This window comes from Oncorhynchus mykiss, chromosome 24, assembly GCF_057628025.1.
Source record: "Oncorhynchus mykiss isolate SJ-2025 chromosome 24, ASM5762802v1, whole genome shotgun sequence".
Lineage (NCBI taxonomy): Eukaryota > Metazoa > Chordata > Actinopteri > Salmoniformes > Salmonidae > Oncorhynchus > Oncorhynchus mykiss.
The window spans coordinates 13999320-14027128 of NC_143045.1; the positions used below are offsets into that span (position 1 = coordinate 13999320).

Here is a 27809-nt window from a genome sequence, read left to right on the forward strand (position 1 = left end):
ACACACACAGACAGCTCCTGCCTCTGTTCATCTCTCCCATGAAGGTCCTATAAGCCAACCTTTCAGAAGCTTTGCCTTCACACAGCCCGCTCTGTGGTGGACAAGAATGCAATTTCAGAATATTGGCGGTCACGTCTCTGATGTTAACTTCAACTCGGGGAGTTCAATATGGGACTTCCTGGAAACAGTACGTTCCTGTTTAAAAACATTTCAGGGAGAGTGGGGTAAGCTGAGCAATATTTATAGTCCGCATCATTACGTCAAGGGAAATATAGTATTCTTTCTAACAACGATGTCTACATATATTTCAGGATGTAATCAGAATTCATGTGAACATTTTAAAAACATAGCTTGTCCCAAAAAAATGGTCTCTTGGCACAACTTACCCGGGTATGGGGTAAATTGAACTGAGGGACAGGGTAAGTTGAGCCACCTTGAGGTAAGTTGGTGATGGTGTCCTGTGACAGTGGGTGATGATGCTGGTAGGTCAAAGTTTAATTCATGGAATGGGGGTGTGGTATATTGTATACCTTAAATGTATGCCTCTTTTCAGATATACAGTGCATTCGGAAAGTATTCAGATTCCTTGACTTTTTCCACATTTTGTTAGGTTACAGCCTTATTCTAGAATGGATTACATTGTTTTTCCCCCTCATTAATCTACACACAATACCCCATAATATAAATATAATATAAAAAAATGAAGTATTACATTTACATAAGTATTCAGACTCTTTACTCAGTACTTTGTTGAAGCACCTTTTGCAGCGATTACAGTCTTGAGTCTTCTTGGGTATGACTCTACAAGCTTGGCACACCTGTATTTGTGGAGTTTCTCCCGTTCTTCTCTGCAGATCCTCTCAAGCTCTGTCAGGTTGGATCGGAAGCGTTGCTGTACAGCTATTTTCAGGTCTCTCCAGAGATGTTAGATCGGGTTCAAATCCGGGCACTGGCTGAGCCACTGAAAGGCTTTCAGAGACTTATCCCGAAGTCACTCCTGCGTTGTCTTGGCTGTGTGTTTAGGGTCGTTGTCTTGGCTGTGTGCTTAGGGTCGTTGTCCTGTTGGAAGTGAGCCTTTACCCCAGTCTAAGGTCCTGAGCGCTCTGGAGCAGGTTTTCATCAAGGATCTCTCTGTACTTTGCTCCGTTCATCTTTCCCTTGACCCTGACTAGTCTCCCAGTCCCTGCTGCTGAAAAACATCCCCACAACATGATTCTGCCACCACTATGCTTCACCATAGGGGTGGTGGCAGGTTTCCTTCAGACGTGACTGTTGGCATTCATGCCTAAAGAGTTACATCTTTGTTTCATCAGACCAGAGAATCTTGTTTCTCATGGTCTGAGAGTCCTTTAGGTGCCTTTTGGCAAACTCCAAGTGGGCTGTCATGTGCCTTTTACTGAGGAGTGGCTTCCACCTGGCCACTCTACAATAAAGGCCTGATTGGTGCTGCAGAAATGGTTGTCCTTCTGGAAGGTTCTCCCATCTCCACAGTGGGAGCTCTGTCAGAGTGACCATCGGGTTCTTGGTCACCTCCCTGTCCAAGGTCCTTCTCCCCCGATTGCTCAGTTTGTGTTCTTGGAGACCATCAAGGGTGCACCGTCATAGGATGCCACCTTTCCAACAAGTCAGTTCGTCAAATTTCTGCCTTGCTAGAGCTGCCCCGGTCAACTATAAGTGCTGTTGTTGTGAAGTGGAAAAGTCTAGGAGCAACAATGGCTCAGCCGCGAAGTGGTAGGCCACAAAAGCTCACAGAACGAGACAGCCGAGTGCTGAAAAATCGTCTGTCCTCGGTTGCAACACTCACTACTGAGTTCCAAATTGCCTCTGGAAGCAACGTCAGCACAAAACTGTTTGTCGGGAGCTTCATGAAATGGGTTTCCATGGCCAATCAGCCGCACACAAGCCTAAGATCATCATACGCAAAGCCAGGCATCGGCTGGAGAGGTGTGAAGCTCGCCGACATTGGACTCTGGAAACACATTCTCAGGAGTGATGAATCCCGCTTTACCATCTGGCAGTCCGACGGATAAATCTGGGTTTGGCTGATGCCAGGAGAACCATACCTGCCCCAATGCATAGTGCCAACTGTATAGTTTGGTGGAGGAGAAATAATGGTCTGGGGTGGTTTTTCATGGTTCTGGCAAGGCCCCTTAGTTCCAGTGAAATAAATAATGGTCTGGGGTGGTTTTTCATGGTTCTGGCAAGGCCCCTTAGTTCCAGTGAAAGAAAATCTTAACGCCACAGCGTTAAGATTGACATTGTGACGATTCTGTGCTTCCAACTTTGTAGCAACAGGGAAGGCCCTTTCCTGTTTCAGCAAGACAATACCCCCGTGCACAGTGCAAGGTCCATACAAAAATGGGTTGTTGAGATCAGTGTGGAAGAACTTGTATTGGCCTGCACTGACCCTGGATAAGTACGAGGAACATGATACATGTTGAGGTTTATGTTTGCAGATGAAGACTCTCAGAGTCATCCAGTCCTCCTCCCTGAATGCCCTGGATGACGCACATCTGAAGGATCAGTTCAATAATGCTCCATTTAGAGGGTGTGGGAGAGAGAGAGTGAGAAAATGAACGAGCAAGAGAAGGAGAGAAAGAGGGAGAGGAGAGAGCTCAATGTGAGGGTTTGACAAAGAGCCTGCAGGTTGGTTGGGTGTCTCACATGGTGAGGAGTGAGGGAGTTGAGCATCAGTAGAGCCTTTCTAACACAGAGAAAATATCATAAACTAAAAATAGTGAGAAAACGCAATCATGGGAAGTGTTGCGTGTGTCACAAGGTCTCCTTTCTCAGGGCAGAGAAGAAGAATTCAAGGAGAAAATAAGATCTCTCTCTCTCTCATACGCTTTCTTTCTCTCTCTCGCTCACACTTTCTTTCTCTCTCTCACGCTTTCTTTCTCTCTCTCTCATACACACGCAACACACACCTGGTCACTTGGTTTAAACCAGGCTGTACTGCAGAGTGTTTAATGTTGGTTTAAACCAGGCTGTACTGCAGAGAGTTTAATGTTGGTTTAAACCAGGCTGTACTGCAGAGTGTTTAATGTTGGTTTAAACCAGGCTGTACTGCAGAGAGTTTAATGTTGGTTTAAACCAGGGTGTACTGCAGAGAGTTTAATGTTGGTTTAAACCAGGCTGTACTGCAGAGAGTTTAATGTTGGTTTAAACCAGGCTGTACTGCAGAGAGTTTAATGTTGGTTTAAACCAGGCTGTACTGCAGAGTGTTTAATGTTGGTTTAAACCAGGCTGTACTGCAGAGAGTTTAATGTTGGTTTAAACCAGGCTGTACTGCAGAGTGTTTAATGTTGGTTTAAACCAGGCTGTTCTGCAGAGTGTTTAATGTTGGTTTAAACCAGGCTGTTCTGCAGAGTGTTTAATTTTGGTTTAAACCAGGCTGTTCTGCAGAGTGTTTAATGTTGGTTTAAACCAGGCTGTTCTGCAGAGTGTTTAATGTAGGTTTAAACCAGGCTGTTCTGCAGATTGTTTAATGTTGGTTTAAACCAGGCTGTTCTGCAGTGTTTAATGTTGGTTTAAACCAGGCTGTTCTGTATAGTGTTTAATGTTGGTTTAAACCAGGCTGTTCTGCAGAGTGTTTAATGTTGGTTTAAACCAGGCTGTTCTGCAGAGTGTTTAACGTTGGTTTAAACCAGGCTGTACTGCAGAGTGTTTAATGTTGGTTTAAACCAGGCTGTACTGCAGAGTGTGTAATGTTGGTTTAAGCCAGGCTGTTCTGCAGAGTGTTTAATGTTGGTTTAAACCAGGCTGTTCTGCAGAGTGTTTAATGTTGGTTTAAACCAGGCTGTACTGCAGAGTGTTTAATGTTGGTTTAAACCAGGCTGTACTGCAGAGTGTTTAATGTTGGTTTAAACCAGGCTGTACTGCAGAGTGTTTAATGTTGGTTTAAACCAGGCTGTTCTGCAGAGAGTTTAATGTTGGTTTAAACCAGGCTGCAGCCCAAGATGGAGCTACCGTAGGTGGTCTACTTAACACAGTAGCTGCAAACATTTACATTTGAGTCGTTTAGCAGACGCTCTTATCCAGAGCGATTTACAGTTAGTGCAGCACAGCCAGTGCTAGTAGGAAAAGACAAGTGCATCATCCATTTTTTTAGACTGAGACGTCTTATTTAAGATGCATGGAGTACTCCCTTATTGCCCTCTGTCTGTTCCTCTCTGATACTGCCTGGGCTGGATGATATGCGTCATTAGGCTGCTACTTTCTATCATACCGTGCGAGGTTTAGATAAGACAAGACAAACGTTCCAATAGTCCTAAACACTGTCAAACTCACACAATTAAATGTGCATGTGCATCAGGCGCTCGTCTGTAGAGACATACAGTCAGTGTTGCAGTGTTGACACAGCCATTACCAAGTCACAGGTAGCTCGGATGAGAAGATGACCTCTGTCTATACATAGATCTGTTTTCTCCGGTGAACTTTAAGTTAGGATTGAATGCTGAGATGATTGTGGCGTTCGTTGTTGCCATGTGCTTTTGATGTGTTTAAATGGGTGGCAGTGGAAAAGGGAGGTCTGAGACGGAATAAGAACACGTGAGAATGTTATCAGGAAGAGGAAAAGATAGCATCCCCTCTACCACCGCAGCAAAATGGAGGCCAGGGAAAAGTCGATAGTTGAGGACGGGTGTTGATGTAAGCAGACATACCAGCCCTTCCAGATAACACTGACTGCTGTCTGCTTTCTCTTTGTGTGTGTGTGTGTGTGTGTGTGTGTGTGTGTGTGTGTGTGTGTGTGTGTGTGTGTGTGTGTGTGTGTGTGTGTGTGTGTGTGTGTGTGTGTGTGTGTGTGTGTGTGTGTGTGTGTGTTTGTACAAAGATGTATTACTGTAAGACAAAGAGGTGAAATGTGCATCCTAAGTTTGGTTGTTCGGTCTTTTCTAGGCTAAAAAGCACATCATTATCAAAAACATGACAGTGCATCCACAGAGCTGAGCTGTCAATCAATAAGTCTGACCTTTTAACCTTCTAACCAACGTTTAAACTTTGCCCCCAGGACACCCAGGAATGGACTCCTCTGAACTCAACAGAGTTCGCTCTCTCTCTTTCTCTCCCGCCTTTTTTCTGAGTGATGTTGAACTCAGACAACTCTCCCTCCCTCTCTCTCTGCCTCTCTCTTTCCGTCTGTCTCTGGTTCCACCATCAAACGCCTGTTTATGAGCTTTACAGCAAAAACACTCTTTTTATGTTTCCTCTTCTTTTCATGTCTCCTCCTCTCACCGTGGCAGCAGAGTTCACAGGGCTGCCAGACTGTTACTGGAGTACAGCGTGTCAACAGTCCCCCTCTCCTCTCTCTCTCCCTCTCTCTCTCATCTTTAATAGCAAAAGGATTTGGACTAATTAAAGTTTCATTGGGAAATAGTTGTTCTTCCTGTTGGGTTAACGAAACAGAAACGCTCTCCCATTCATAGGGAGGTTACCTCTGGTCTTTGTTCAATATCAGGAAAACACAGAGGACACAAGAGATGGCAATGGCCTCCAACATTGACCTCTGTTAGACACGTCTTACCTGTTCTTTCAGAAACACACTGCCATGGCTGTGATGTACTGTAGGAGTGACACTACCTGTTGAAAGACAAAACATAAAACCTGGAATGAAATTTAGACAGTCATGTAAGTCACAAATCAGGATTCTTGAAGAAGTAGCTATTATCTGCAATGGCAGCCAAATCCCAGTGAATGGAGCTGAATGGAGCTGAATGGAGCTGAATGGAACTCTGAATGGTTGGTTCTCACGTGTAGCCGAGGCTTCTTCCTGGTCTCTTTGATTACATAACCTGTGCTGTGTTGTGTTTTATCTCATTCTAGCATTATGCTGGTCTCCTCCATTCGATTAACTTCCTTTCGCTGAGGCTTCAGTTAGTCTCTCCTTTCTTCCTTCCTCTCCACCATAATCACATCCAATTAGAACGCTGTAATTACCTCGTTGCCCAGACAGGCCTGATTGACTGGTCAAAGAGCCCAGATGGGGGGGGGTTACTGTAAGAGGCCTGGAGGCTGATATTTTCTCATTTGTGATTAACCTATGCTCAAACCTTAGGTTCAAACCTCATTTACCAAAGGGCTACTGCAAAGCGCTACCTAATGTCCACATCATTTCAAAACTCTGTGACAACCCTGAGGCTACAGACAGGAACAAGTCAAAGAGATCCCGCTACGACCACCGCGGAGTCATCAAATTAGGAAAAGGACAATATATGAGTAAGGTGGAATCATATTACACAGGTTCCAACTTTCGCGACAGTCCATTACGGATTACAAAGGAAGACCCAACCGTGATCTGCCTAATGAGGCCCAATTCATTTTATGCATGCTTTGACAATAACAACACCGTACTGTGCGTGACAGAGGACTGGGTGATCTCGCTCTCCGAGGCCGACGTGAGTATAGTCTGTAATCAGGTCAACATTTTCAAGGCCAGGGCACCAGACAGTATTCCAGGTTGCGTTCTCAGAGCATGCGTAAATCAGCTGGCAGTCAAATTCACTGTCATTTTCAACCTCTCCTAGTCTGTATCTCCCACTAACATCATTCCTGTTCTCAAGAACTCTAAGAACTCTAACAACTCTAAGGCGTCATGCCCCAATGACTACTCCCCTGTAGCAAGTAGCTTTTTCATTTATTATTTTTATTTATTTTTTTATTTTTTTATTTTTACTTATTTATTATTTTTGTTTCTTGTGTGGTTTTATTCTACTTTATTTTTTGTGCTGCTTTGATATTGATCCGTTGTTGGGTTTGGAGCAACAAGGTGGGGGGGATGCTCTATCTTGCCCTCTCACACACACATACAGTATATATATATGCACACACACACATGCACACGGTCATACACACACACACAGTATATACGGTGCCTTCGGAAAGTATTTCAGACCCCTTTGACTTTTTCCACATTTTGTTACGTTGCAGCTTTATTCTAAAATTGATTAAATAAAAAATGTTCCTCATCAATCTACGTAAAATACCCCATAATGACAAAGCAAATACATTTTTTTTTTAAAGTTTGTTTATAAAATATAGCAAACAGAATATCTTATTTATATAAGTATTCTGACACTTTGCCATGAGACTCAAAATTGAGGTCAAGTGCATCCTGTTTCCATTGATCATCCTTGAGATGTTTCTACAACTTGATTGGAGTCCACCTGTAGTAACTTCAATAGATTGGACATGATTTTGAAAGGCACACACCTGTCTATATGAGGTCCCACAGTTGACAGTGCATGTCAGAGCAAATAACAAGCCATGAGGTCGAAGGAATTGTCCGTGGAGCTCCGAGACAGGTTTGTGTCGAGGCACAGATCTGGGGAATGGTACCAAAATATTTCTGCAGCATTGTCGGTCCCCAAGAACACAAACTGAGCAATTGGGGGAGAAGGGTCTTGGTCAGGGAGGTGAACCAGTTGGTCACTCAGAGAGCTCCAGAGATCCTCTGTGGAGATGGGAGAACCTTCCAGAAGGACAACCATCTCTGCAGCACTCCACCAATCAGGCCTTTATGGTAGAGTGGCCAGACAGAAACCACTCCTCAGTAAAAGGCACATGACAGCCTGCTTGGAGTTTGCTAAAAGGCACCTAAAGACTCTCAGACCATGAGAAACCAGATTCTCTGGTCTGATGAAACCAAGATTGATCTCATTGGCCTGAATGCCAAACATGGCACCATGGAGGAAACATGGCACCATCTCTATGGTAAAGCATAGTGGTGGCAGCATCTTGTTGTGGGGATGTTTTTCAGCAGCAGGGACTGGGAGACTAGTCAGGGTCAAGGGAAAGATGAATGGAGCAAAGTACAGAGAGATCCTTGATGAAAATCTGCTCCAGATCACTCAGGACCTCAGACTGGGGTGAAGGTTCACCTTCCAACTGGACAACGACCCAAGGCACACAGCCAAGACAACGCAGGAGTGGCTTCGGGACAAGTGTCTGAATGTCCTTCAGTGGCCCAGCCAGTAATCTCTGCCGAAGGTGCTTCAACATAGTACTGAGGAAAGGGTATGAATACTTATGTAAATGTGATATTTAATTTAATCGTTTTTGCTTTGTCATTTTGGGGTATTGTGTGTAGATTGATGAGGGGAAAACAACTATTTGATCAATTTTAGAATAAGGCTGTAATGTAAAAGTCAAGGGGTCAGAATACTTTCAGAATGCACTGTATATACACACACACACAAACACACTCGTATGAATGCATAGACACACCAACATCAGAGGTCCTGGCAGTGATGCTTCTCGTTGGCAGACACCGACTCTCCTTACAAACACACATACACACACATTTCCTCTCTCCTCAGTTAATGACTTCCTGTTGTCCCATCTTGTCCCACTTCAGTGAACAGGGGACGTCTGCCAATCAATCTGTTGGGGGAATCATTACCTCTCATGTGCTGACACACACACACTCACATCTTCACCCCGCTGATCCTCAACAATGGGGCCCCACAAGGGTGCGTTCTCAGCCCTCTCCTGTACTCCCTGTTCACCCATGACTGTGTGGCCATGCACGCCTCCAACTCTCTCATCAAGTTTGCAGACAGTGGTAGGCTTGATTACCAACAACGATGAGACGGCCTACAGGGAGCAGGTGATGGTCCCCGGAGTGTGGTGTCAGGAAAATAACCTCACACTCAACGTCAACAAAACAACAGAGATGATCAATGGGACAGTAGTGGAGAAGGTGGAAAGTTTTAAGGTCCTCGGCATACACATCACAGACAAACTGAAATGGTCCACCCACACAGACAGCATGGTGAAGAACCTCAGGAGGCTGAAGAAATGTGGCTAAAAACAAACTTTTACAGATGCACAATCGAGAGCCACTTTAATAATAAAAAAATCGGATGTAATAAATGTATCTGTCACAATCATCGTAGTGAGGAGACCAAAGCGCAGCGTGATGTGAATTCATCTTCTATATTTAATGAAGAAAGAACACTAAAACAAACTTACAAAACAACAAACGTGCCACTATATCTAAACAGTGCAGACACAGGGAACTACACATAGACAATAACCCACGAAATACCCAAAGAATATGGCTGCTTAAATATGGTTCCCAATCAGAGACAACGATAAACAGCTGCCTCTAATTGAGAACCAATCTAGGCAACCATAGACATACATAAACACCTAGATGGTAAACAACCCCATAAACCTATAAAACCCCTAGACAGTACCAAAACACATACATCACCCATGTCACACCCTGACCTAACCAAAATATATAAAGAAAACAAAGAATACTCAGTTCAGGGCGTGACAGTATCACAAGTCACTTTAAACAATGCCACTTTATATCATGTTTACATACCCTACATTACTAATTTCATATGTATATACTGTACTCTATACCATCTACTGCATCTGCATATGTTTTTCGGCCATCGCTCATCCATATATTTATATGTACATATTCTTATTCATTCCTTTACACTTGTGTATAAGGTAGTTGTTGTGAAATGGTTAGATTACTTGTTAGATATTACTGCACGGTCGGAACTAGAAGCACAAGCATTTCGCTACACTGGCATTAACAACTGCTAACCACGTGTATGTGACCAATAAAATTGGATTTGATTTGACAGACACACAAATGAGGACGATTGCAGTTCAGAAACACTTCAAGGGCCCTGTCATTGATATCCCTGCCTTAAAGGAGAGAAGAGAGGTATTCACTTTTTCCCTTTTAAGAACTGCCGGGGTCAGAATACACGTTTTGTCTCCAAATAAGGCCACAAGCCCTTTGCTGTGTAATAACTAACCCTACTAACCTCACACACACACACATTCTGTCAGACAGCCACAATATGGATTCTGAAGTATGGCTGCAAACCACTATGTGAGCCTGATCAATAGATGTCAGGGAAGGGTGAGGTGTTTCTGTCTCTCTCTCTCTTTCTGTGTGTGTGTGTGTGTGTGTGTGTGTGTGTGTGTGTGTGTGTGTGTGTGTGTGTGTGTGTGTGTGTGTGTGTGTGTGTGTGTGTGTGTGTGTGTGTGTCACGACTGTCTGTGAGAAGGATCGGAGGACCAAAATGCAGCGTGGTATGTGTTCATCGTGAATTTTAATAAACAGAGAACACTCAACAAACTATACAAAACAATAAACGCCGGTGAAGCTATAGAAGAACTGTGCTGACACAAGCAACTGACATAGACAATCACCCACAACCCACAATGACAAAACAGGCTACCTAAATATGGTTCCCAATCAGAGACAATGACTAACACCTGCCTCTGATTGAGAACCATGTCAGGCCAAACACAGAAACAGACAAACTAGACATACAACATAGCATGCACACTCAGATCACACCCTGATCAAACAAAACATATAAACATACAAAGCAAACTATGGTCAGGGCGTGACAGTGTGTGTGTGTGTGTGTGTGTGTGTGTGTGTGTGTGTGTGTGTGTGTGTGTGTGTGTGTGTGTGTGTGTGTGTGTGTGTGTGTGTGTGTGTGTGTGTGTGTGTGTGTGTGTGTGTGCACAACCTCCATGATCTACCCCTCCCTCCATCCATCATCATCCTCCTCAGCTAATGAAGGTGGGAGAAAAGACTCATTAAACCAACTCACGATCCCAGCACTGGACAGAATGAACCTGGAGAGGAGGAGAGAAGGAGAAAGGGGAAGAGAGATTAAGGAAGGGAGAGAGAGAGAGATAAATGGAGAGAGAGGCGGAGATGGAGGAACACATGGGAAAGAGAGAGGGTGAGATAGAAAGACGACAAGAAAGTTTGGAGAGAGGAGAGAGGGATAGATTGATGATTCCTCAAAGGCCATCGGAGAGCATGAATGATCGTTTCATTTGCGCTCTCCTCCGTGACAAATGTATTATTCGGCCAGATTTGCCTTTTCATGTGGAGTTTTTCTGTTTGGCAGCCAGTCTGTCTGTTTGGCCTAAAGCCTAAAGCCCTGTCCTTTTCTGTGTGAAGAGTTACTAAGCTGTACTGTGTGACAAGCTAGCCACAGCCGTCTGCTCCTCAGGAGAGCTGAACGCTACAGTTATCTTCCATTCCTCTCTTCTTTCATTTGATCTGTATCCATCCAACCAACTCCTCTTTCCTTCTCTCATTTTACCATACCTACCCTGGCGTTCTTCTTTTGCCTGATTATTTTACTCTTCATTCATGTGAACACATCTTCCATTCCTTTCATTCTACCATGCCCATATCTCACCCCTCAGCGCCTATCTCACCCCTCAGCCCATATCTCACCCCTCAGCCCTCTCAGCCCTCTCAGCCCATATCTCACCCCTCAGCCCATATCTCACCCCTCAGCCCATATCTCACCCCTCAGCCCATATCTCACCCCTCAGCCCATATCTCACCCCTCAGCCCTCTCAGCCCTCTCAGCCCATATCTCACCCCTCAGCCCATATCTCACCCCTCAGCCCATATCTCACCCCTCAGCCCATATCTCACCCCTCAGCCCATATCTCACCCCTCAGCCCTCTCAGCCCTCTCAGCCCATATCTCACCCCTCAGCCCATATCTCACCCCTCAGCCCATATCTCACCCCTCAGCCCATATCTCACCCCTCAGCCCATATCTCACCCCTCAGCCCTCTCAGCCCTCTCAGCCCATATCTAACCCCTCAGCCCATATCTCACCCCTCAGCCCATATCTCACCCCTCAGCCCATATCTCACCCCTCAGCCCTCTCAGCCCTCAGCCCATATCTCACCCCTCAGCCCATATCTCACCCCTCAGCCCATATCTCACCCCTCAGCCCATATCTCAACCCCTCAGCCCTCTCAGCCCTCTCAGCCCATATCTCACCCCTCAGCCCTCTCAGCCCATACCTCACCCCTCAGCCCTCTCAGCCCTCTCAGCCCATATCTCACCCCTCAGCCCATATCTCACCCCTCAGCCCATATCTCACCCCTCAGCCCTCTCAGCCCATATCTCACCCCTCAGCCCTCTCAGCCCTCTCAGCCCTCTCAGCCCATATCTCACCCCTCAGCCCTCTTGGCCCTCTCAGCCCTCTCGGCCCTCTCAGCCCATATCTCACCCCTCAGCCCTCTCAGCCCCCTCAGCCCTCTCGGCCCTCTCAGCCCTCTCGGCCCTCTCAGCCCTCTCGGCCCTCTCAGCCCATATCTCACCCCTCAGCCCTCTCGGCCCTCTCAGCCCTCTCGGCCCTCTCAGCCCATATCTCACCCCTCAGCCCTCTCAGCCCCCTCAGCCCTCTCGGCCCTCTCAGCCCTCTCGGCCCTCTCAGCCCTCTCGGCCCTCTGCTCCTCTGACGTTGACATTTGAAACAGTGTTTAAGTATTTCTGCTGGGCCATAGACGAGGCTGGCACTGTAGCCCATATCTCAACCCTCAGCCCTCTCAGCCCTCTCAGCCCATATCTCACCCCTCAGCCCTCTCAGCCCATATCTCACCCCTCAGCCCTCTCAGCCCTCTCAGCCCATATCTCACCCCTCAGCCCATATCTCACCCCTCAGCCCATATCTCACCCCTCAGCCCATATCTCACCCCTCAGCCCATATCTCACCCCTCAGCCCATATCTCACCCCTCAGCCCATATCTCACCCCTCAGCCCTCTCAGCCCATATCTCACCCCTCAGCCCTCTCAGCCCATACCTCACCCCTCAGCCCTCTCAGCCCTCTCAGCCCATATCTCACCCCTCAGCCCATATCTCACCCCTCAGCCCATATCTCACCCCTCAGCCCATATCTCAACCCTCAGCCCTCTCAGCCCTCTCAGCCCATATCGCACCCCTCAGCCCTCTCAGCCCATATCTCACCCCTCAGCCCTCTCAGCCCTCTCAGCCCATATCTCACCCCTCAGCCCATATCTCACCCCTCAGCCCATATCTCACCCCTCAGCCCATATCTCACCCCTCAGCCCATATCTCACCCCTCAGCCCTCTCAGCCCTCTCAGCCCATATCTCACCCCTCAGCCCTCTCAGCCCATATCTCACCCCTCAGCCCTCTCAGCCCTCTCAGCCCATATCTCACCCCTCAGCCCATATCTCACCCCTCAGCCCATATCTCAGCCCTCAGCCCATATCTCACCCCTCAGCCCATATCTCGCCCCTCAGCCCATATCTCACCCCTCAGCCCATATCTCACCCCTCAGCCCATATCTCACCCCTCTCAGCCCATATCTCACCCCTCAGCCCTCTCAGCCCTCTCAGCCCTCTCAGCCCATATCTCACCCCTCAGCCCTCTCGGCCCTCTCAGCCCTCTCTGCCCTCTCAGCCCATATCTCACCCCTCAGCCCTCTCAGCCCCCTCAGCCCTCTCGGCCCTCTCAGCCCTCTCGGCCCTCTCAGCCCTCTCGGCCCTCTGCTCCTCTGACGTTGACATTTGAAACAGTGTTTAAGTATTTCTGCTGGGCCATAGACGAGGCTGGCGCTGTAGCCCATATCTCACCCCTCAGCCCTCTCAGCCCTCTCAGCCCTCTCAGCCCATATCTCACCCCTCAGCCCTCTCGGCCCTCTCAGCCCTCTCGGCCCTCTCAGCCCATATCTCACCCCTCAGCCCTCTCAGCCCCCTCAGCCCTCTCGGCCCTCTCAGCCCTCTCGGCCCTCTCAGCCCTCTCGGCCCTCTGCTCCTCTGACGTTGACATTTGAAACAGTGTTTAAGTATTTCTGCTGGGCCATAGACGAGGCTGGCGCTGTTTGGTGTGTGGTTGTTGTTTTGGGTGAAGGCACAGGGCTGTGTATGTCTCTATGTCCCTGGATGTCTCTGTGTGACTGTGTGTACCCCTTTATGTCTGTGTATGTAGCACTGCAGGATTATCCCCTGGTTAAGACCCTGTGTCTGACTGAACAGGCCTGTCTGCCGCCTGCAGATTACCCAGCAGCACGGAGAACAAAACACACGCTCTGGGAAGAGGTAGGCCAGAACACCAGACAGAAGAAAGAGGGGAGAAGGATGGGTGGAATGAGAGGAGAAAGTGGGGAGATGAAGGGAATAATAGAAGTGAGGGGTTAGATGAGGTAAATGGTGTAACGAGAACAAGGGAAATTAATGATATGGTGAAGTAGAGGGGGACTAAATGTTAGAGATGAGGAAATAAAGAGGAGAACAGAGGAGCTGAAGTGAAAGAGGGATGGATGAAAGGGTAGAAGGTCAGAGATTGGGGAGAGTTATCTATGAGACACCAGAGTCAGGGTGGTTGAGCTGTGACTGCTACAGAGAGAGACAGCTTTCACCAGACAGTCAATTCTGCCTCCATTCCCTTAATAGTACCATGAACAATTGTCAAATTAAACCCCACTAACACACCACTATCTCTCTGCTACATACTCACTCACCCTCCCACCAAAACACCGCCTATAATATGACTGTGGCCACATGCCCATCAATAACATGTACACACACACACACACTCTTACAAGCACAAACACACATGTACCCTTACTATATGCTCCCTTATGTTTGTGGTAGACTGTTGGCCTAGTGCGTGTACACACACACACACACACACACACACGCACACACACACGCACACACACGCACACACACACACACATGCACACACACACACACACACACACACACACATCCATCCATCCATCCAACAGTAGCATGACACACCCTCCCTGGTGCATCCCTGTTCTTACTCGTGGCCAGCAGGTGTCACATCAGAGGTGACTTGGCACATACAGTGCTGTTGGCAGCAGTCCAGCCTGTCACCTCCACCACATACACACACACACACACACACACACACACACACACACACACACACACACACAGCTGCTCTCCTGCCTCACTTTCTCTGACAGCCTGGCTCCTCCTTCCTTCCCGCACCCATACACACACATACACACCTATACACACACTCATACACACCTATACACACACTCATACACACCTATACACACACATACACACCTATACACACACACACACACATACACACCTATACACATACACACCTATACACACACACATACACACCTATACACACACACACATACATACACACCTATACACACACACACACACACACATGCACACCTATACACACACGTACACACCTAAACACGTACATACACACCGATACACACATGCACCCTGGTAATTTAACAGCAGATATACTTGTCCCTCTCTGGCCTCCCATTATGGGTGAAAGAGAGGTATTGGGGGTAGCCGGCTGCCAAGTTAAGGGTACATAGTTTGCCACGAGTGTTAGAAGAGAAGAGAGCTAGTTCCCTTTCCATCTCTCTCTCTCTCCACATTGGATCTGTGCCTAGACGACACTGCGTTAATCCATGCCTTTAATTTGCTCTAATCAGAACAGTGACATCCCCTCTTTATTCCTGTGTCCTGGAGAGTGTGTGTGTGGGCGAGCGCAGGCGTGTGTTTGTGGTTGGTGTTTGCGTGCCTGCGTGGTCTGTGTGTGTGCCTATGTCTGTCTGTCTGTCCCAGTGTCCGTGTTTTGGGTGTACACACAGAGACACAGACACACTGGGTGTCGGATCCCTATAGGGTCTCACCCACTGGGAAGAAGTAGGTAAGTGGGCCTGTCCATTAGTGTTAAGATGTTTAGAGAACAGAGGGAGGGGTGTCAGGGGAGGGTACTGTCATGACGTTGCCCTCTTTGGGTACAGCAAGCCCGTCCCCCTCTCTCTGTCTCCTACACTCAGGCTGCTGCGACCTCAGGTCGTAAATTCCTGGAGGAGATTATCTCCTCATGGCCACAGTATAGAGCGAGAGTGAAGTTTTCATAGAGAGAACAAAGGAATTTCTTCCATCTCACAGAACTTGAGGTCCAAACAACATTTATGTTCTGGAGAAGGTATAAAAGATCGGTGAAGAATCCAGCTACAAACTGGTCCGTTTAGTACAATTTTGTGAAACTCATGAGAGACAATACGGCCACATTACCATAACGCTGTTTATACAGTATAATAGCCTCAGTTATGAGGCTTGCATCTAATTGCTGTATAAGATGAATGAGAAAAGATTCAACTATTTGTGAAATGATGGCATGCTATGTAATGATGTAATGTGAGAGAATTGTATTTCTGTGTAACGTTTCACTTAAGTCACTGGCACTCCCCCATGAACACAGTCAGGACTTGGCATCATGAGACAGCCTTTTTCTGCTCTTCAGAATAAAACCCCCACCGTAAGAACTTCTCAACAGACCATGTTTCTCTCACTTACGAGAGGACAAAGATTGCAGACCAGCTTACCTCGATAAATAGAGGGCCAAGGTTTGAGACCAGACTGCTGAATCTTTTAACCATACCACGTGGTTAAACTCTTAGACTATCAATACCGACAGAATAAGAACAAGTCTTTGATATTAATTACTAGTCTGCAGCTAGGAATTCGGTATCATTGAACGCGAAGACCGACAACCGACGAAACTTCTATCTATAACGAAATGAATGAATGTCACTCTGAACTATCCATTCTAACCACGACAGAGTGAGAGAGAGGACAAACTCTCCAACAGAAACAAACTTTTCAACAGAGATCCCGGCGACACACTGAGCGTAAATATATATATTGATTGCAATTATTGCAGAATGAGTGAGCGTTCATGTGCAAAGGATTAGCATTTCAATTGTTATAATTATCAACTGTGTGTTGTCTTATCTCAGTTGACCCCCACTTCTCTTTTTGTACACCAAGCCGCGATACCAGTTTATCCCTCTAGGGAAACTCCGTTATCATTTGCTTGTAACTATCTACTGTTTGTTTATGCATTTCTGTGAATTACTTAGTTTGTAAATAAATGATTTAAGACAATTGATGTCAGGATGACTCATAGTGAAGACGGGGTTCGTGCAGATAACCAACAATTTACGACGTTTGGAATGAGACTAACGTGAGGTAAAATAAAGAATAAGTCATTAATCAGAAGACTATTGATCAGATATTAAAATATCTGAAAAGTTATATTAGGAAAATTATAACTTTGTAATCTGAATATTTTCCTTGGTGCCCCGACTTCCTAGTTAATTACATTTGCCTGATTAGTTAATCACGAAATGCTAATTACAGAGAATCTTTGATTAAAAAAACTAAAAGTCTTCAGTTAATGATAGTAACGACACAACAGTACTGAGAAGTTAACCAGGAGAGCATGAAGAGGAAATCCTGCTGACTGAAGGACTGGCAAGGAAAGGAAGAGAGGGGGTTGGGGCTGAGGGAGAGAGGGGGGTGGGTCTGAGGGAGAGAGGGGGGTGGGGCTGAGGGAGAGAGGGGGGTGGGGCTGAGGGAGAGAGGGGGGTGGGGCTGAGGGAGAGAGGGGTGTGGGGCTGAGGAAGAGAGGGGGGTGGGGCTGAGGGAGAGAGGGGAGTGGGGCTGAGGGAGAGAGGGGGTGGGGCTGAGGGAGAGAGGGGGGTGGGGCTGAGGGAGAGAGGGGGGTGGGGCTGAGGAAGAGAGGGGGGTGGGGCTGAGGGAGAGAGGGGGGTGGGGCTGAGGGAGAGAGGGGGGTGGGGCTGAGGAAGAGAGGGGGGTGGGGCTGAGGGAGAGAGGGGGGTGGGGCTGAGGGAGAGAGGGGGGTGGGGCTGAGGGAGAGAGGGGGGTGGGGCTGAGGGAGAGAGGGGGCAGACCCATCTTGGGTTGCAGGTTTAGATCAGGTGGGGTCTACTGAGTTCTGTCTGAGTTGGGGAGCCTGGTCGACGCTGAGAGGAAGTAGACCATGGGACAACCGCTGCGTGAAACCATGGTGACCGCCAGGAACAAGCTAGGGCAATCGCCAGGGTGATTACCCGTAACAACTGTAGTCGTGCTAGGGCCGGTTAGTCCATCATGAGCTGTTATGCTTAATGATCACATGTTAAGTCATGGTACTGATTCTGGATCAGTATGCTCTTAATAATCTTAATAATGGGGTTGTTACTACGCTGAATACCTGGGATACGACTGCAGAGGAAATGTAGTGGTTAGATCTGTCTCTCTTTTTCTCCCTCCCTCTCTCTCGCTTTCTTTCTTTCTTCATCTCTCTCTCTCCCTCCCTCTTTCTCTGTCTTGATGGACACATATTTTCGTCAGCGTTCCCTCTCTAACACTATACCTGTGATGGTCCTCGCTCTTCTTTCTCCACTCCTGAATCTCTTGTTAGTTTTTTGTTTGAAGGGCCAGGTCTGTAGGTCTGTAGGTCTGCAGGTCTGTAGGTCTGCAGGTCTGTAGGTCTGCAGGTCTGTAGGTCTGCAGGTCTGTAGGTCTGCAGGTCTGTAGGTCTGTAGGTCTGTAGGTCTGCAGGTCTGTAGGTCTGCAGGTCTGTAGGTCTGCAGGTCTGTAGGTCTGTAGTTGTTCTTTGTCTCTGACATTGCTACTACTTCTACTGGCGGACACACACACACACACACACACTGTACACACACACACATACTGTACACACACACACACACACACTGTACACACACAAACACACTGTACACACACACACACACACACACACAAACACACACACACATATACTGTACACACACACACACACACACACACACACATACTATACACATACTATACACACACACATCCCTACTGTACACACACACACACACACACACACACACACACACACACACACACACACACACACACATACTGTACACACACACACATACTATACACATACTGTACACACACACATCCCTACTGTACACACACACACACACACATACTGTACACACACACACACACATACTGTACAGACACACATCCCTACTGTACACACACACACACACACACATACTGTACACACACACACACACACATACTATACACACACACATCCCTACTCTACACACACACACACACACACACACACACACACACACACACACACACACACACACACACACAACACACACACACACATAACTCATTCACAGACCTATTGTCCAAATCTCTGCAATTTAACAGCAGGAAATAACAGTGTCAGAGGAGAGTGAGGCTTTGAGTTGTGGAGATACTGTATGGAGTATGGATGAAGAATGTACCTGTTAGCTGTGTAGTGGAGCTGGAGAAGTAAAGAGACATGGTGAGAGAGAGAGAGATTTCTTCTCTGGTGTTGATGGTGAATACCAATGATCTTTGGTCCAGATCAAAGTACAGGCTTCTCTCCTCTCCCCCTCTTCCATCCCCACTCATTCCATCCTCTCATCTCCCCGCTCCTCTCCTCCTCATCTCTCACCCCCCCTTCTTCCTCTCCCATTTATTCTTCTCTTCCTCCTCCTCTCTCCTCTGTTCTTCAGTTCTTGGCCTGGGTGAGGGATGGTGTACATGGCCCAGCTATCTCCAAATAGCCCATAAATCAATGGGCTTGGCACGGCCTGGAGAGTGAGGTCCAGACAGGGCAGAACTATTAACACAGGGGCACTACTCTCCCTCTCCCCTGCCTTTTCTCCCTCTCCTCCTCTCCTCCTATGCTTGTTTTTTCTCCCTCTCTTACTTCTTTTTGGTCCTCTCTCACTCCTGTCTGTGTCAGGGCAGGGCTATTACCACAGGGGGTGCACCTTGCATCTCTTCTCTCACTCCCCTACTTCACCTTTTCTCTTTTATTTTATCACCCTCCCTTACACCTGTCCTCTCTCCTCCCTCACTCCTTCCCTATCTTCCCCTGGAGACCTCCACATACAGCTTTTGATTGAACAGTCTTATGTCACTCTCATTCCTTATCAGAGACAGGCAGACCCACTGGGCCATACACACACCTGTCTGCCCAGGGGACTCTGAGCACTGAAATTCCAAGGATAGTTTTCCCATTAGTTCCATAGGAGAGGGATTGGAATAGAACCGAGAAATAGCTGTGGTCTGTACAGCACGGAATTTCAAATGAACCCTAAATTGCTCCCAAGAAACAACCTCATAATGATTGACAGCTAAGTCTTGTTTATACTGGATCCCCAATTCTAAACCACACAAAAGCATGGCTGGCGTTGGCGAGGCAAACAAACGTGTTTATGCTCGCCGGCTATTGAAAAAGCAGCAGTCAAGTGAAAACATTCTGTCACCATGATGCATGGTTTTCATTTATCCCTTCACTGAATGGCATTGTACTCACGTAGTGCTATTTATTGGTCCTAAATGCTTTTCTATACGAGGAGAGTATTTTCAGGTTACAATGCTAAAGCAGGTTTTCTCCCCTCTGTTAATCCGTGTGTGGGTGGGGAACGGGGAGTCATAACGCCATGCTGTTATTGAGCTGTAATCCCTCTCTCTCTCTCTCCCTCCATTTCCCCTATTAAAAAAAGATAGAAGGGATGAGGGAATTCACCTCCCTGGAACGGGTCATTTTTAGGATAAGGATCCAGCATTACACACATTAAAGGGGCTATAAAATGGAAGGAGAAAATGAAAAGTGTAAAGAAGAGGGAGAGGAGGGAAACAGAGGAGGGAGTACAGGGAGAGAGGCTGTGAAAGGAGGAGAGGAGGAGACAGAGGAGGGAGTACAGGGAGAGAGGCTGTGAAAGGAGGAGAGGAGGAGACAGATGAGGGAGTACATGGAGAGAGGGAGTGAAAGGAGGAGAAGAGGAGACGATGAGGGACTACAGGGAGAGAGGGAGTGAAAGGAGGAGAAGAGGAGACAGAGGAGGGAGTACAGGGAGAGAGGGAGTGAAAGGAGGATAAGAGGAGACAGAGGAGGGAGTACAGGGAGAGAGGGAGTGAAAGGAGGAGAGGAGGAGACAGAGGAGGGAGTACAGGGAGAGAGGCTGTGAAAGGAGGAGAGGAGGAGACAGATGAGGGAGTACAGGGAGAGAGGGAGTGAAAGGAGGAGAAGAGGAGACGATGAGGGACTACAGGGAGAGAGGGAGTGAAAGGAGGAGAAGAGGAGACAGAGGAGGGAGTACAGGGAGAGAGGGAGTGAAAGGAGGATAAGAGGAGACAGAGGAGGGAGTACAGGGAGAGAGGGAGTGAAAGGAGGAGAGGAGGAGACAGATGAGGGAGTACAGGGAGAGAGGGAGTGAAAGGAGGAGAAGAGGAGACAGAGGAGGGAGTACAGGGAGAGAGGGAGTGAAAGGAGAGGAGGAGACAGATGAGTGAGTACAGGGAGAGAGGGAGTGAAAGGAGGAGAAGAGGAGACAGAGGAGGGAGTACAGGGAGAGAGGGAGTGAAAGGAGGAGAAGAGGAGACAGATGAGGGAGTACGGAGAGAGAGGGAGTGAAAGGAGGAGAAGAGGAGACAGATGCTCCTCTTGGCAGCTGCAGATAGATGGGCCATTACAACCATTTAAATATGTACACATCATATGCACATCAAAGTTATTTAAATATGTACGTATTATCTGCAAATCAGAGGGTGCTTCTGACACAGCAGCCAGCCATTCTGCCCACACACACACACACACACACACTGCATTATGCGCAATCATGACAGTCTGATTGTAAAAAGGTAAAGAAATGATGCATATAATTGTATTTCCCAGGGGTGTCTTGTCCTACAGGGGCCCAGAGGCATATACTGTAGCTCTCTGAGTGTGTGTACATGCCTAAGTAAGTAAGTAAGTACATGTGTGTGTACTCTCTTCGGTGGCTCGAGGATGAATGATGGGTCAGGCGGTGTTTTGGCCACCTCTCTCAGTGTGTCCTGCATCTGTCAGGCGGCGTCTTGGCCACCTCACCCTCCGTCTCCTGTTAGGGGTCATCTCCCCCAGGGGATGGAATGATTGATCTGTGAGGCAGTTTGTTGGCCACCTCTCAGGTTCTCATACCTAAGGAGTCCTCTTTCTGGTGGTGGTAGATGACTGATCTCTCAGGCATTACTGTGGCCACATCTGTGTTCTTCCCGTTGCCGTCTTCTGTTCTAATTGGAACAGCAGGGTCGCTAAGCATACATCCTCTGTCAGCATATGGTCCCTCTCTCCTTTTCTGTCTCTCTCTCTCTGTCTGTCTCTCTCTCTGTCTCTCTCTCTATGTCTCTGTCAATTCAATTCAATTCAAGGGCTTTATTGGCATGGGAAACATGTGTTAACATTGCCAAAGCAAGTGAGGTAGACAACATACAAAGTGAATATATAAAGTGAAAAACAACAAAAATTAACAGTAAACATTACACATACAGAGGTTTCAAAACAGTAAAGACATTACAAATGTCATATTATATATATATATACAGTGTTTTAACAATGTACAAATGGTTAAAGGACACAAGATAAAATAAATAAGCATAAATATGGGTTGTATTTACAATGGTGTTTGTTCTTCACTGGTTGCACTTTTCTCGTGGCAACAGGTCACAAATCTTGCTGCTGTGATGGCACACTATGGAATTTCACCCAGTAGGTATGGGAGTTTATCAAAATTGGATTTGTTTTCGAATTCTTTGTGGATCTGTGTAATCTGAGGAAAATATGTCTCTCTAATATGGTCATACATTGGGCAGGAGGTTAGGAAGTGCAGCTCAGTTTCCACCTCATTTTGTGGGCAGTGAGCACATAGCCTGTCTTCTCTTGAGAGCCATGTCTGCCTACGGCGGCCTTTCTCAATAGCAAGGCTATGCTCACTGAGTCTGTACATAGTCAAAGCTTTCCTTAATTTTGGGTCAGTCACAGTGGTCAGGTATTCTGCCGCTGTGTACTCTCTGTGTAGGGCCAAATAGCATTCTAGTTTGCTCTGTTTTTTTGTTAATTCTTTCCAATGTGTTAAGTAATTATCTTTTTGTTTTCTCATGATTTGGTTGGGTCTAATTGTACTGTTGTCCTGGGGCTCTGTAGGGTGTGTTTGTGTTTGTGAACAGAGCCCCAGGACCAGCTTGCTTAGGGGACTCTTCTCCAGGTTCATCTCTCTGTAGTTGATGGCTTTGTTTATGGAAGGTTTGTGAATCGCTTCCTTTTAGGCGGTTGTAGAATTTAACGGCTCTTTTCTGGATTTTGATAATTAGTGGGTATCGGCCTAATTCTGCTCTGCATGCATTATTTGGTGTTCTACGTTGTACACGGAGGATATTTTTGCAGAATTCTGCGTGCAGAGTCTCAATTTGGTGTTTGTCCCATTTTGTGAAATCTTGGTTGGTGAGCGGACCCCAGACCTCACAACCATAAAGGGCAATGGGCTCTATGACTGATTCAAGTATTTTTAGCCAAATCCTAATTGGTATGTTGAAATGTATGTTTCTTTTGATGGCATAGAATGCCCTTCTTGCCTTGTCTCTCAGATCGTTCACAGCTTTGTGGAAGTTACCTGTGGCGCTGATGTTTAGGCCAAGGTATGTATAGTTTTTTGTGTGCTCTAGGGCAACAGTGTCTAGATGGAATTTGTATTTGTGGTCCTGGTGACTGGACCTTTTTTGGAACACCATTATTTTGGTCTTACTGAGATTTGACAGAATCTGACAGAATCTGTGCATAAGATCTAGGTGCTGCTGTAGGCCCTCCTTGGTTGGTGACAGAAGCACCAGATCATCAGCAAACAGCAGACATTTGACTTCGGATTCTAGCAGGGGGAGGCCGGGTGCTGCAGACTTTTCTAGTGCCCGCGCCAATTCGTTGATATATATGTTGAAGAGGGTGGGGCTTAAGCTGCATCCCTGTCTAACCCCACGACCCTGTGTGAAGAAATGTGTGTGTTTTTTGCCAATTTTAACCGCACACTTGTTGTTTGTGTACATGGATTTTATAATGTCGTATCTCTCTCTCTCTCTCTCTCTCTCTCTCTCTCTCTCTCTCTCTCTCGCTCTCTCTGTCTCTGTCTCTCTGTCTCTCTCCTCCTCCTACACCCCCTCCTCCTCCTCCTCCTAAACCCCCTCCTACACCCCTCCTCCTCCTCCTACACCCCCTCCTCCTCCTCCAACACCCCCTCCTCCTCCTCCTACACCCCCTCCTCCTCCTCCTACTCCTCCCCCTCCTCCTCATCTTCCTCCTCCTCCTACACCCCCTCCTCCTCTTCCTCCTACACCCCCCCTCCTCCTCCTCCCACACCTACTCCTCCCCCTCCTCATCTCCCCCATCTTCCTCCTCCCCTTCCTCCTACACCCCCTCCTCCTCCTCCTACATCTCCTCCTCCTCCTCCCACACCCCCTCCTCCTCCTCCTACACCCCCTCCTCCTCCTACACCTCCTCCTCCTCCTCCTACACCCCTCCTCCTCCTCCTACTCCTACACCCCCTCCTCCTCCTCCTCCTCCTCGCCCTCCTCATCCTCCCCCTCGTCCTCCTACTCATCCTCCTCCTACACCCCCTTCTCCTCCTCTCCCTCCTCCTCCTCCTAATCCTACTCCTCCTCCTCCTACTCATTCTTCTCTTCCTGTTCTGAGGTTGAGGCCGAACCACATGCCCCAGCCCACTTCACCAACTATGCTCTCTGCTGGAATGTGACCTCACCCCACTGTACCTCACACACACACTGGGCAAAGCTGAGATAGGAGTGATGATGACCTAGCACTAAGACCAACAGGATCATCAAATAACATAACACACAATAACAAACAATGCTTCATGTTTTCTTCATGCCACATTACTCCGGAGAACAACAGTAATGAATGTAGAGAAAATAATTTCTCTTTCTACATTATTTGTCTGATGTTTAAGTGATCTGAGGAGGTTGGAGAGAACTGCTTTCCGTATCTCAGCTCCCAGGCAGATTGAATTCCCGTCTCATTAGTTCATATTTTCCACTCTTTTGTTTCTCTTGTATTGAAATGTGGCATCGAAGCACTCTGCATGTCTGTGTGTGAATGCAAAAACTGGCAAAGTTTGCGGCGGATGCCAAACCTGCCTGCTAAGCCAAGCGGGCGCCTCAGGCATGCCAATCCACCGTGAGTAGATACACCGTGAGACGGCCTGATGTGTCAGACACTCCCCAATTATTCACTAATACAGCACAGAGAAGGAGGGATGGTAGAGATAGCAGAGAGAGGGATGAGTGGAGAAGTGTGGGGCAGAGAGTGTGACAGGAACAGGGAGAGTAGATAAGAGGGAGTGGAGGAGAGAGAAAGTGGAGAGCTGGGATGAGTATAAATAAGGGAATGAGAAACATCTTGAGCTGCACTGAAGCTGCTATATCTCTTGAATTTAAAAGATAAACATACAGACATCAGTATAGTGGAGGAGAACCAGCCAGGTCATTCTAACTAGATTATCACTTAACATTCTCCTCTCTGTCTCCAGCCCAGTCCGTTTCTTCCCCCAGTGGAGAAACAGTGGTAATATCAGCCTTTGCACCTGGACTGTTACACCTGCGGTCTTCACTCTTTGTTGGCAGGGCTGCTATTAGGTTACATTAGAGTATTGAGTTGTGCATTAAACAACATGTACAGCATCCCATCTCTCTTCTACTTGTCATAGAGTTGTCTTTATTGGTGGAACACATAGCAGTGAGATGGACAGAAAGTCCTGGAGTCTGGGTTAGTCGGCAGAACAGAGTAGAACGTACTGCATTGTCTCTGACACACACACACACTCCCCTTATGAATGTGAACAATGTTAACTCCTACTCTGTGGTCCTATCACTAGCTGAGAATTGCAAGCCTCTGTTAGACTTAAAACTGTCTCTGCCTCTCTCCCTCAGTAATTGATTCCCTCTCCCTCTCTCTCTCTCTCTCACACACACACACACACACACACGCACAAGTACACGTACACACTCATGTTCGTACACTCACACCCTCTGATCTGATTCTGTCACTGGAGCAAAGTTGGAAAGTGGAGTTTGAAACATAGATTTTCCAGTAAATTGGTCTTCAGGTTCTTATGGGCTCAAGTGCCTTAGAATAGGATCTAGAGTATTTCAGACACCTATCACAACTCTAGAAATGTCAAGTTATACTTAGAAGACCTGCGTAGGCTACAGTACTGGACTGTAGTTCTCTGGCCAGATTATCCAAATATTCTATCAAATTGAACTATATTAGGTAGAGATTTGATTTCAGAGGGAGAAGTTAGACACACGCAAAGCTCTGTTGTGGTAGTCAGGTCTGCTTTACTCATTCAGTAACTGTAGAATGGAGAGACTGTAAGGTTGCCTGTAATGTCGAACACACAGTAACAGGATCTATGAACCTGCTGTAGCATTCCAGCCAAGCCACTTTATAACATTGTGTGCGTGTTTCGTGTGTGCGTGAGTGTGTGTGTGTGCATTGCTGCGTCTGTGGGTGTTTGGAAGAGAGTCTGACACAACATTGCTCAAGCTCAAATTACCCAGCAGCTGCCATCCCAAGTCACCCTGCTGTCAAAACATACCCCTGACTGGGGACATCTCAAACACACACAGACACACACACACACTCCTCGAAATCCCTTCTTCTCTTACACACACACACTAGCCTCTCTGAGGTATCCTTCGGACAGCGGCCCCTGCCCACGGCGGTTTTAGGGAAATTAATGAGCACTTATTATTCTGCATCACCTTCCTGTGTGCTGCGGCCCCAGGGAAGACCAGATTAACACACAGAGATGGAGATCGCTCAATCACCATGGTTACGCAGATGGGCCCCAGAGAGAGGCTGGCCAACGCCAAGGTTGGACGAGAGACGCGCACACACACACGCACAAACAAACACACACTCTTTCTCGTTTGGTAATGTCTGCTTGAGTGGGTTTGTCGTTCCACTTTTTCTGTCTTGTGTTATTCGTGAAGGTGATTTCAACAAGTGGAGAGCTGGGACAGTATGTGTGTGTGTGTGTGTGTGTGTGGGGGGGGGGGGGGGGTGTATGTGAGGGTCGCTCCTTCAAAAGACAGCCCGTTTGCTACCGCTAACCTGCCACCATTCTGTATATCTATCTGTACCTTTATGACACATACCATCTGGACTACAACAGCACTGCAGATAGAAAGCCCCTCTCTCCTCTACAAAATTTCATCAGGGAATACAAAACAGCAATAGTCTTTTTTTTTAAGCGTTTCCTGAACTAACACTCAAACTTGACTTTCCCCCCTACAAGATCTGACTTTTCCCCCCTACTAGATCTGACTTTACCCCCCTACTAGATCTGACTTTCCCCCCCTACTAGATCTGACTTTCCCCCCCTACTAGATCTGACTTTCCCCCCCTACTAGATCTGACTTTCCCCGCCTACTAGATCTGACTTTCCCCCCCTACTAGATCTGACTTTCCCCCCCTACTAGATCTGACTTTCCCCCCCTACTAGATCTGACTTTGCTGAAAGCTACTTTGAGGAAAATGCACTTACTATGACTGTGATATGTGGTTGTCCCACCTAGCTATCTTAAGATGAATGCACTAAGTCACTCTGGAGAATCTGCTAAAGGACTGAAATGTAAATTAATAGAGATATCACGAAAGTGAAATACTCCCCAACTATATAGAATGGACTGTATATGGTTCATATCTGCGGAGACAGACCAGGAATATATAATTTTGAAGACTTTGTGTGTGAGCGAGAGAGACAGAGTGGGAGAGAGAGAGAGAGAGAGAGAGAGAGAGAGTGTGTGTGTGTGTGTGTGTGTGTGTGTGTGTGTGTGTGTGTGTGTGTGTGTGTGTGTGTGTGTGTGTGTGTGTGTGTGTGTGTGTGTGTGTGTGTGTGTGTGTGTGTACGTGTGTGGTATTACTTTGCTATCTCGTTCTCTCACCTCTGTTACACCCACAGGGCTCGCTCTCTCTCTCTGCGTCCGTTGTGTCTCAGGGGCATGCGTTGTCATCCTTCCCCTCTCTCAGGGATCGCCAGCCTGACAACCGTGTAACTTGTCCTCCCTGGGGGGCTCGGGGCTTGGCTACTCTAGCACCCTCACAGGGTCACAATTCATCAACTTTCTCAATAGTTGTCCATTTCTTACATACAGACTTGCTCACAGACCTACAGACAGACAAAGATGGTCTCTCTGCTGTAACAGTGAGAGGGCAGTGCTGGTTGCCATGAGGGGTGATATAGTGAGAGGGGCAGTGAGGTGGGGGTACACAGGGCGGGGTCTGCA

At 47.3% G+C, this 27809-nt stretch overlaps 1 protein-coding gene and 1 long non-coding RNA gene across 2 annotated transcripts in view; one reads left to right on the forward strand and one right to left on the reverse strand.

The window, feature by feature from the left end:
* LOC110503785 (schwannomin-interacting protein 1) overlaps positions 1-27809 on the forward strand; it is a 320215-nt gene that overhangs the window by 206813 nt on the left and 85593 nt on the right. The window lies entirely within an intron of this gene.
* Positions 4697-27764, reverse strand: LOC149972372 (uncharacterized). The gene is made up of 2 exons (XR_016491329.1): positions 27468-27764; positions 4697-5580 (listed from the first exon to the last, which is right to left on the reverse strand). It is a non-coding gene; the product is annotated as an uncharacterized LOC149972372 (long non-coding RNA).